Below are 10,210 nucleotides of genomic sequence, written 5' to 3'. Positions count from 1 at the left end.
ACCAGGCACCCCGCCCTGGCCGGCGCGGCCCAGTTGGTTGGAGCGCCAAAGGTCGCAGGTTCTGTTTCTGGTCCGGGCACGTGCCTGAGCTGCAGGTTCGGTCCACAGTCGGGGTGTGTATGGAAGGCAGCTGATCAATGTTTCACTCCCTCTCTCTCCGCCCCCCTGCCCCTCTCTCTGTCAGTGAGCATGCCCTTGGGGGAGGATAGAAAGAAGTTTAACCAGGCATCCTGTATTTTTATACGCGAATTAGGCCGCCCTAGGAGGGTTTTGATGATCACCCCTCCAGCCCCACCCCGAACCCAGAGACTCCAGAGATGCTTCGTGGGTGCTAAAAATGGCTCTCCTAGCAAACATTCAGGAACAAATGTAACAAGAGGAAGTCAAGTTAAATCCACTATGACCAAGAGTATTGCTCCTGAGTACATTTATATTGCAACGAGAGCCTCACAGGAGCCCTCAGGGGACAGAGGAAGGCTAGTCGCCGCCGCGGCGCTCTTTGGAGGCCACGTGGCTGGCCCAGCCCTGGGAGAGCGAGCAGGCAGAGAAGGCAGCACTTAGTAGCCGCGGCGGCCATGCTGGGTGAGAAACTAGGAACCGGAGTGAGAGAGGAGAGCCATATCACGAGTGAATTAAATACATGGGATTAAAATAATCATTTTTGCAAGAAACACCGAAAAAGAAAGGTTTGAATGAAACAGAGCAGGCTGGGGTGGAAGGTGGGGACCCAGAGGAATTAATGACATAGGGCCCAGTCCTCACCCGGCGATGCCCTGCTGGCCGAGGGGACAACAGCACGTCCCTGCAATGGGAGCCAGACACCCCGCCCCAGTCCCGCCTCCTTTTAGCTTCCCCGGCTTCTGCCCCTCAGCTGCCTCTGTCACAGTCCTGCTTGCAGCCAACACGTGGTTTATTCGCGCCATGCCCAGGTCGGCTAGGGATTGTATGTGTTTCCTGTCCAGTTCCTACAGCCTCTTTGTCTTTGAAACCGTTTTTATGGGGGTATTATTATCATCATCCTATTTTTATTTATTTTTAGAGAAAGGGAAAGGGAGGGAGAAACAGAGGAAGAGACATCCAGTGCGAGAGGTACGTCAGTTGTTGCCTCTGGTATAAGCCCTGTCCAGGGACCTGGGCACGTGCCCTGATCGGGATCCAACCTGCGACCTTTAGCTTTGCAGCATGATGCCCAACCGGCTGAGCCACACCTTACTCAGGGCTAAATCTTAGTTATAAACATTAGCCAGAACTTGATCTTTATGGTTGCAAAGTAACCACTCAAAATTGTTAATAGGCATGTGTCCAAATACCTGCTTTACAGCTGAAACAACCAACCATGGGATTGGAGGGCTGGGATTTAAACCAGCTTCCAGCCGGGCCAGGGAAGTAGAAGCTCAATGTATTGACACATTGCAGCCTATTAGACATTCAGGAGACTCTCAGCTCAAATGGGTCTTTTCGGGACATTTTTTGGCTTTCAGGGGGTTTGGGTTGCCCTATTCAAAGAGGCCGTGTTTGACTAGGATCTTGTCTGTTCCTGCCTGAGGAGTCAGGCAAAACAAGCGTCTGGACAGCGTGGTCTGGCCCCGACTGTTGGCGTTTTCTCTCCCATTCTGTCGTGAACGGAAATGGAGTTTTCCAGAGGCCAAGGGCACGGGACGCGGCCACAGGCAGAACATCGAAGCCCAGATGAGGACCCCGCTGTCTTCGATCGAGGAACCGGGGTCCTCAGTAAAAGGCAATAAGAAGGGCCTTGCCAGAGTGCGTTTGGGCAGCTGTAACAAAAATACCCCAGGCGGGGTAGCTTAAACTCCGTACAGTTCTGGAGGCTGACGTCCAAGATCAAGGGGCCAGATATTTGGTGTCCTGTGAGGGGCCGCTTCCTGGTCCAGCCACTTTCTGTTCCGTGACCCTTATTGTTTGTCACTTCCTTCCCTCTGCACTTCGTAGGGTGCCCTCCCACCCCCCAAGCGCATCGGGTCCTCACTAGGAGCCCCATGTATACTTATCCGAGCATATAAATATTAGAGGAGCCGTGCCCCAAACGCAAATTCCTCCTTTTGGCCCACAGGCGCCAAGCTCTAGGCTGTGACTCAGCGACGTCAAGGGTGAATGTTTCCGGACTGGGGGAGACCAGCACTAGGGGCAGGATGACTCGCCCTGCACCCGTCAGGTTGGAAAGGTGACAGTGCGCGGGGGACCTCACGGTGGAAGGGCGACCCCGCCCCGCTGCCCAGCTCCCATTGGCCCCGCCGTTTTCTGGCTTTCCTTTCGTAGGGACTGAGAGGCGCGGCCCATGCACCCGAGCGACTAGCGATTGGTGAGTCTTCAGCCTCCGGCGCAGCGGACGATGTGGGACGAGAGCTCCACCAGCCAATCAGCGTGCGAGCTAAATGTCGTCCGTGCCTGAGATCAGGATCCCTCCGCTTCCTGCGCTCCCCGCGGGCTCGCGGCCTGAGTTCTGGGAAGAGATCCGGGTGGCGCAGGCGGAATCCCGCGGCGACAAACCCTCGGGGACTGGCAGGGTTTACCTGGGTAGTGGCCGCGAGCACGCTGCCTTGCCAGGTGGAGGAGAAGTGAACAGGGCTGGGCGGCTTTATTACAGCGGGTTTTGCCTACTTTGAAGGAGCCACCCAGCAAATTCAAACTCTTGCTTGACATCCAAAAAAATGAAGGAACAAAAACACCCAAAGAATCATGAATACAAATAAATGCAATAAATAAAGGAACACTCATAAAAGTAAAAGGAAGGTTTAAATTGCTCAAAATGTCCAGAAGAAATGCCGAGTATAGACTTTCAATATAGACGAAGAGACAAATTCTGAATCCCTCCGCCCTGAGGTCTTTAATCTTTCCATAAATATTTACTGATCTGCTACTCGGAGCCCGACCTCTTGGGAGTGGCTGGGAAACCAGACGAGAAAGAATTAAGTGCCACTGAGCAGCTCGCTGGGGGCACGCCAAGGGCTGACTTTCGGGCAGTGATAAGTGCTGTGGGTACGGACATGTTCGCGGGCGGAGGATCTGGGTGCGATCTTGAATTGAGCCCACAGACAATAAAACGGGGTGGGGGGCAGTAGGGTGGCCTATGACCAGGGCTGTAAAAGAATCCACCGTGAGACGGAAATGCAGAGAGCAAAGTTTTATTTACTTTCTAAAGGAGGAAGAGGCTAGGCTGGGAGAATTACGTCCGCCCCGAGGGGTCGGGGCTTTGAGCTCTTACTGGGTTGTAAAGGGCCGGGGGTGCAGCTGGGTGTCGGGGCGGATGCAGAAGAGGGTGCTTCAGGTGGTTTGGGGTAGGCTTCAGTGTGCTCAGGTGTCATTTTTAGGTGCCGGCTTCAGCTGTTGCACTTGTCCTGTTTTGTAAGTTCTGGAGCCTCTGAAGCGCTTCAGGGCACTTCCAATAATTTTCTAGTCCTGAGGATGGAGTCAGTCATGCTCTATGGGGTTAAGCTAGCTCTAGCAAAGAGGGTCTGAAAAAGGGGCTTTAACTTTTTTAGGGGGGAAGGTTTCCCAAGGAGGAGCAGCCTTCTAGAGGCCTTTTACTATGTGCATAGCCTGGGGTGGGGGGAAGCAGGTATAGCATGAAAAAGGGAATGTGTGTGTGTGTGTGTGTGTGTGAGAGAGAGAAAGAGTGTGTGAGAAAAAGATTTCTTTGCATCTTATTACACCCTCAAGCCCCTTCCTTTACCATATGGGCCAGATGAATACACAGGAGACTTTTTCATGACCCTTTTCTCTGGAAGCCCGTCTTCTGCAGACAGGGAGGAGAAGGAAGTCAAATGAAGGCAGAGCGTGGGGACCCACCTCCTCTGAGTGTCTGCTGTGGGCCTCCAGCGGTAGACGCGCCTGAGCTGGGGCGGAGGATGCCTTCCCGTAGCACCAACGGGGGCGGGGAGGAGGTCCCTGCTTTCCTGGAACCGCGCTGGCAGGGGCCGAGACAGAAGGCAACAGTCGGGATGGCCGTCTTGCCCTGTTGAGGAAAAAAATGAAATAATGGGTCGAGTGCTGGGGCAGGGGGTGGGAGGGACCTTTCTCGAGATGCTGGCCGGCCGGGGAAGGTTGGCAGGAGGGAGCAACATTTGAACTGACGACAGATGTCTTCAGTCCAGGTGATTCAAGCAGAAGCGGTCCAATACATTGAAAATCAGTTTGCTGAAAGCCGATTTGTCAAATAATCAATTAACTGGATTTGCAGAACTGGCCCGGTTGACCAATTTACCAAAAACCGATGTTTGATGGCTTCCTCTTCTTGAATTGGATTCAAAGAACCATGTAGCCTTTTGATCTTTTTCCTTGACAATAAGTCATGAAGCGATAAATGCGCTTCATCAATACGTTTTTACTTCGCCAGTTCAGGAACACGCAGCCGGAGGACCGTGGGTGTGGCCCCGCAGTGTGCTATCTTGGGGTGTCTGTCCCTGGCCTGTGAGCTCGGGGGTGTGGGGAGGGGTGCGCGGTGCCTCCTTGCTCTCTGTCACAGTCCCTGACCCTCTAGACCCTCCTGTCTGTCGAAAACAACTTGCTGAATGACTGAGTTCCGTGGCCAGACTGGCGCAGGGGACTCTTGCTTCCTAGGCGTCAGGATACAGAAAGTTTGAAGCGGGAGGCGGGGCCTTTGGAAGTGTTGACAGGTGCCATAAGCCTTTGTGTACTTCTCTAGAGCTCCTTGTGGAGTCTGGTGGTGAAGGAAAACAGTCATTAATGTCATCAGATGTTTGAGGCCCTGCCTTCATTTATTTTTTTAAATTGTGAGCAGCATACAAGAAGACAAAATATAGTATGGGTGTCCTGTTTTTAAAATAATGTAAAGGCACACCGTGTACCTATCGCCCGGTTTACTGGGCACGACCAGTGTCTTGGAAGCCCTCCCTAAATTCATCCCCTTTTCTTCTCTTAGAAGAAACCAGTGCCCTGAAAGCTAAGTATTTATTTGCTTCTCTTTGTTTTTCTAACATGTATATGTTCCTAAACAAGAGATCTTGGGTTTTGCCTGCTTCCGACCTCTCTGTAAAAGGAAACAGAAATCGGACATTTGTGTGGCTTGTTCCCTGTTTTTGCCCACCATTACGGTTTTGACAGTCATCACGCTGGCTCGTGTTTAGAGCACCTTTTTCGCCGCTCTATAGTACTCCATCCAGCGACTCCCCGCCGTTTGTGTCTCCTTGCTTTCTGGGGAAGATGCTGGGTTGTATGGCCCCATTCTCTCCTCTGCTTCGTCTGTGGAGCTGGAGAGGAGCTGGGGAGGTTGAAATCCAAGATCTCACGCCAGGCACTTCTGGCCCTCAGCAGCTGGTGTTTGCCCCATCGTCACAGGCCTGTGGGCAGATTGGGAGGTTGCAGCAACCATTGCATGGAGGCCAGGAACAGAAATCCTCAAACACCCTTTCACCTGATACACTCAGGGCCCTTGGCTGCGCATCTGAGTGGAATCATACCCTCCTCTCCCGCGGGAGGGGCCTGGGAGAGCCTCTCGTGCTAATGGCGGCCACCTTCTTGCTCGTGCGGGTCTTCTCCCCTTTCCCGGTAGTCCCCCCTCATTGCTCCTTTAGGTTTGACTTGGGGAGAATCACTCTCATGCTAGAATTTGTCCTTCTCTTGTCTGGGCTCCAAGGCCCAAATTCTAACCCAGCAGCACACGGTTCTGCCTTCCATAGTCTCTCTCTCTCTATACAGATGTTTAAAGATCTCTCTGCCCATCCATCCATCTGCCCACCCCCCTTGGCTTCATCCCCACCTTCCCACTCCAGTCCGAGCCACTGTGGCAGCCCATGGGGGACTTTTGCAAAACCCCCCTAACAGGTCCTCTGATTGTGCCCTGCCTGCCCCACCCCCACCCCATCCTTTGGAAATCGAAGTCCCGTCACGGCCCACTCAGAGCTTTCCAAATGGCTTCCAATCACATTTTGAATAAAACCTAAAGTCTTTACCCGGGGCCCCCCAAGGCCCCCCATGGCTGGCACCATCTGCCTGTGCCAAGTCCGCCTCGGCGCTTGCTCCGCCCTCTGGAAGGTTCTTCGCAGCGATGGGCCCTGGGCTAGGTGCTTCACCTCGCTGGCGCGGAGCGTCTTCAGTTCTCGCCTCTGCCGGCCCGAGGAACCCTGAGGCTGGGGAGCTGGGATCCGGGTGTGCTGGCTTGGGGTCTGGCCTTCCCTGGTGACTACTGATAGCCTCACGTCTCAGAGCAGGGGGTCTGTGCCAACTGGCCAGGGCGACAGATGCACTGAAAGGAAGAGGCCCCGGGCGGCCGGGGGTGGGACGCGTGGAGTGACTCTGCTGGCTGCCTCAGCCGCAACACCTTTGGCAGCAGCTGTGGCAAGTCCGCCGCCGGAGGCTGAAGCCAAGACGTCAGGCCCTGTTCCTTTGACTGGAGGCCCAGTGCGCGTCACGGGCTTGCGCTGGTGGCTCAGCAGAGGCGCCACGCTTTCCCCGCGCCCCGCACCCTCTGCGTGGGGGCTCTCTTCCGGGCCGTCTCTCGGGGTCACGAAGTGTCTGTCACAGCTCCCTGCGAAAGGACCTGGCTCATCAGAAGAAAACTGGTCCGGAGCCCCCGCCTCCGCCACATGCCCCTTCGGTCCCATTGGCTAGAGTTCGGTCTCCGGAGGACCTCGGGCCAAGCACGGGCAGAGGAGAAAAGGGAGCTCTGCGACCGTCTTTAAATTGGGGCATATTGATCCCTGGGGTATACCAAGCATTTCCAAGGGGAGTGGGTGTCCAGATGCGTCTAAGGCGCTCAATTTATAGATCCTCAACCTCATACGAACTCGGGCCTTACAACGGCCGGGGCGGCCACGCGCATGCTCAGTTGGTCTTCACTCCGCCACAGCAGCACCAGAGGCTGGCTCGGAACTCACCCCGGTTCTGGACTGTCGTGCTGTGCCCCGGGGGTAAACAGCAACCCGACCCCCAACCAAAGCCTCCTTTAGTGACTACCCGCCATTCGCTCATCTCTCTCTGGCTTGGACAACTCTCCTAAGCGGAGAGCTTGCATTGGGTTGAAATGCTCTAAGTTTGGAACGACCAAAGCAGTGACATTTACTGATAATTTTAACTAAACATGTAGGATCTTCCGATACTTCTAAATTTTTCCAGCGACGTAAAGGAACATCAAAGAATACATTTTAAAATGCAGCTCCTTTTGGATTTGGTGTGCCGTAATCAGGAAGATGAGTAAAATGCATTTTATTTAATCACATCAGGACACATTCATTCCCATGGCAGCGAAGCCCATCTCGTTTTATTATCAAAGGCTCAGTTAAAAAAAAAAAAAAAGGCCATGTAAGCCCATGATGAAACTGTCTGGAAGCCAACTGAGCATAGAGTCCCTGCAGAGGGCACCACCTGCGCAGGAGACGCCCGGGGGGTGGCACGCTGGATTCTCACGGGGAGTCGGGGGGCAGGAAGCCCACCAGGCTGTTTTCTTTCCCGTCCCTCTCCCTAAGACAAGAACTTCGTTTTTTCCCCAGCTGTGTAAGCACTGTGACATGTTTCTATGTGCACAAAGAAATAGCAGGGCAGGCTTTGCTAAGAGAACGAGAGCCACACTGTCCAAAAGCATGTGGCCTCTCCTGAGATAACCCTGGCCTCCCCCCTCCTCCGGGGCTGCCGCTCCTTCTCCGACCACCAGCGTGGGCCTTCTGGAACGACTCCTTGCTCTTTCCAAATACTCAGGCCTTGCCCATGAAGCGACTTTCAACACACTCCAGAGGCTTCAACCTGTTCGCACAGTTGGCTGTATTGGTTAATGGCCAACTGAACAGCGAGGACTTTGAAATGTGAAAATGAGACTTAACACACACCACAGTGGGAAGAAGAAAGAGAAATGTCACAGGTGGGCTTATCCACAGAGGGCCACGCAGGGCAAATTCCAAGAAATGACGAGGCGGCCCTTGCTCTGAAGGAAATGTCTGTGTCCTTGGCTTGGCATATTTCTACCCCCTGTTTGAAGTTTCGAAGCGCCTGGAATGGGGTGGGGAAACGCAGGCAAGGAGCGTGGTGTATGCGTGGCATCCATCCGAATCCTACAACCCAAACTAAGCCACAGGTGCAAGGGGAAAGCAAGAATTGCAGCAGCTTTCTTGGAGAAGAAAGGCCCTTCCAGCTCTGTTCCTATTTTCAATGGGAAGAACTTTCTGGAAGCTGTTCCTCTCCACCCACCCCCCACACTCTGATCTTGCTAGGAAGGATAAGGGGTAGTAGCAGCGTGGGGCCCAGAGAAGCACCTCTGCAGCCTCGTGTGTGTGCGGGGAAGGGTGCAAGGGCAGCGACGGAGCGCCCATTCCTTCACCGACCTTACCTTCTCTCCCCGGGGTTCCCTGTGCCCGGCTGAGTGGGCAAAGGGATTAAGAATGAATCCAGTGGCATCAGGAGTAGAAACCCAACCCTCCCCGGCTCCAGGAGAATTGGCCCACCCGTCGGTCAGACTCATCTGCATGCCCCCTGAGGCCTGGGATCCTGGGTTACACACCGGAACTCTGGAGCCGCGGCCCCGGCAGGCACGTGCGACCCATTTCTGAATGAACGAATGATGAATGAATGAGCGAACACACCCTTCTCAAGCCTCTGCTCTGAGGGCCCTGCCGTGAACCAGCGCGACCAGGATTCTGCTCCTGTGGAACCTGCATTCTCGAGTCGAAGGGATGAACATCCACACAGGAATCCTTCAAAAACGAACCTCCTCCTGGGTCACCCCCTCCGTGCCTTCACAAAGGAGTTAACTCAGAGACAGAACCAGCTGCCCGGGGCTCAGAGGGCAGGGGGCAGGGCTACGCAGGAAGCCGCATCTACACAACAAGCTCCCCGTTTTGAGTCAGGAGCTGTGGTCATCTACACTGACTGGGGGGATGGGAACTGCTTAAAGGGTGGAGGGGGGAGGTGGCTTCCTGAAACTTCAACTCTACAAAGTACTGCAGGTGGGGGGAGCTGGTGGGGTCGCTGCGAGAATGCGTGACGACGGGAATATAGGGACGGTCCCCAGCACTGGGTGCCCAGCTCCTGTAGGAGTACCGTCAATAAAGAGCCAGGTCCGAGCACATTCCTACGGCACTCCACACCTTCCTGTTCTCAGACACCCCGGGGCGGTGGGGGGCGGGACGCACCGGGGCTGGCACCTGTTCCTTCGCTGGCCTTCTCTCTTACCCCAGGTCTCTTAAGTCAAAGACACAGGCCTCCTTCTTAGTTCTCTAACGGTGCCCGACACCCTTAGCACCTTCTGTTCCCTCTGCCTGGAATCTCTACCCCCCCCCCCACCTTCATCCTGAAAAGTTCACGCCTGTCACCTTCTTCAAGTCATTGGTAGAAGTCACCTTTTTAATGGAATCTGCCCAGACACCTCTATTTAAATGGAAACCTCCTTTACCTCCCCCTGCTTTCTTTCTTCCATATGAATAGTATTCTACGCATTCTTCTACCATGTATATCATGATGCTTACTGGTATACCGTGTATATCACCGTGCTCCTTATCCTGTGCATGACATACATGTGATGTGCTTATTTGTTCATTGTCTGTCTCTCTTCCCTCCTACACCTGCCCCTTTCTCCTTACGTGCTGCTCAAAGAGCAGGACTTTTGCTTTGTTCACGGCTGAACCCTCAAAGGCCCCACAGTGCCTGGTACCCAGCAGGCGCTCAGTCAATGCCCGCAGTTAGAAGAAAATCAAGCCCAAGCTGGTGTGGCTCCGTGGATTGAGAGCAGCCTGCGAACCAAAGAGTTCCATTCCCCATGTAGGGCACAGGGTTGCAGACCAGGTCCCCAGTGGGGGGCGCACGAAATGTAACCACACATTGATGCTTCTCTCCCTCTTTTTCTTCCTCTCTTCCCGTCTCTAAAAATAAATAAACACAATCTTAAAAAAAAAAAAGAAAGAAAAAAAGAATGAACAACCTGAGGATCTCATATTTTAAAAAAAACACAAGAGTGAATCAAGGAACTGTGATGGAACCAGCTCCCTCTGGCTTCGGGGGCTGCTTCAACCCCCCACGCGCCTGCGCGGTCCCACCCACCGCGGCAGAGCAGGTCCGAATCCAGGCCGCCGGGGACCCGGAGATTGGCACTCTTTTGCGAGGCGCCGCGCCCGCGGAGGGTTACACACGGGACGGTATTTTGAAAAAGTCAAGATGCCGGTGGGCGGGGTCTTCTGTGGGCGGTGTTCTTTGGTGGGCGGGGCTCGCCGCGTGTCTTAAGGGGGTCGGCCGCCGCCGGTTCAGTCTC

Source organism: Pteronotus mesoamericanus, unplaced genomic scaffold (assembly GCF_021234165.1).
Source record: "Pteronotus mesoamericanus isolate MK-2021 breed Mesoamerican mustached bat unplaced genomic scaffold, CSHL_Meso_final scaffold_507, whole genome shotgun sequence".
NCBI classification, from domain to species: Eukaryota; Metazoa; Chordata; class Mammalia; order Chiroptera; family Mormoopidae; genus Pteronotus; species Pteronotus mesoamericanus.
Note: the sequence above shows the minus strand (reverse complement) of the source record.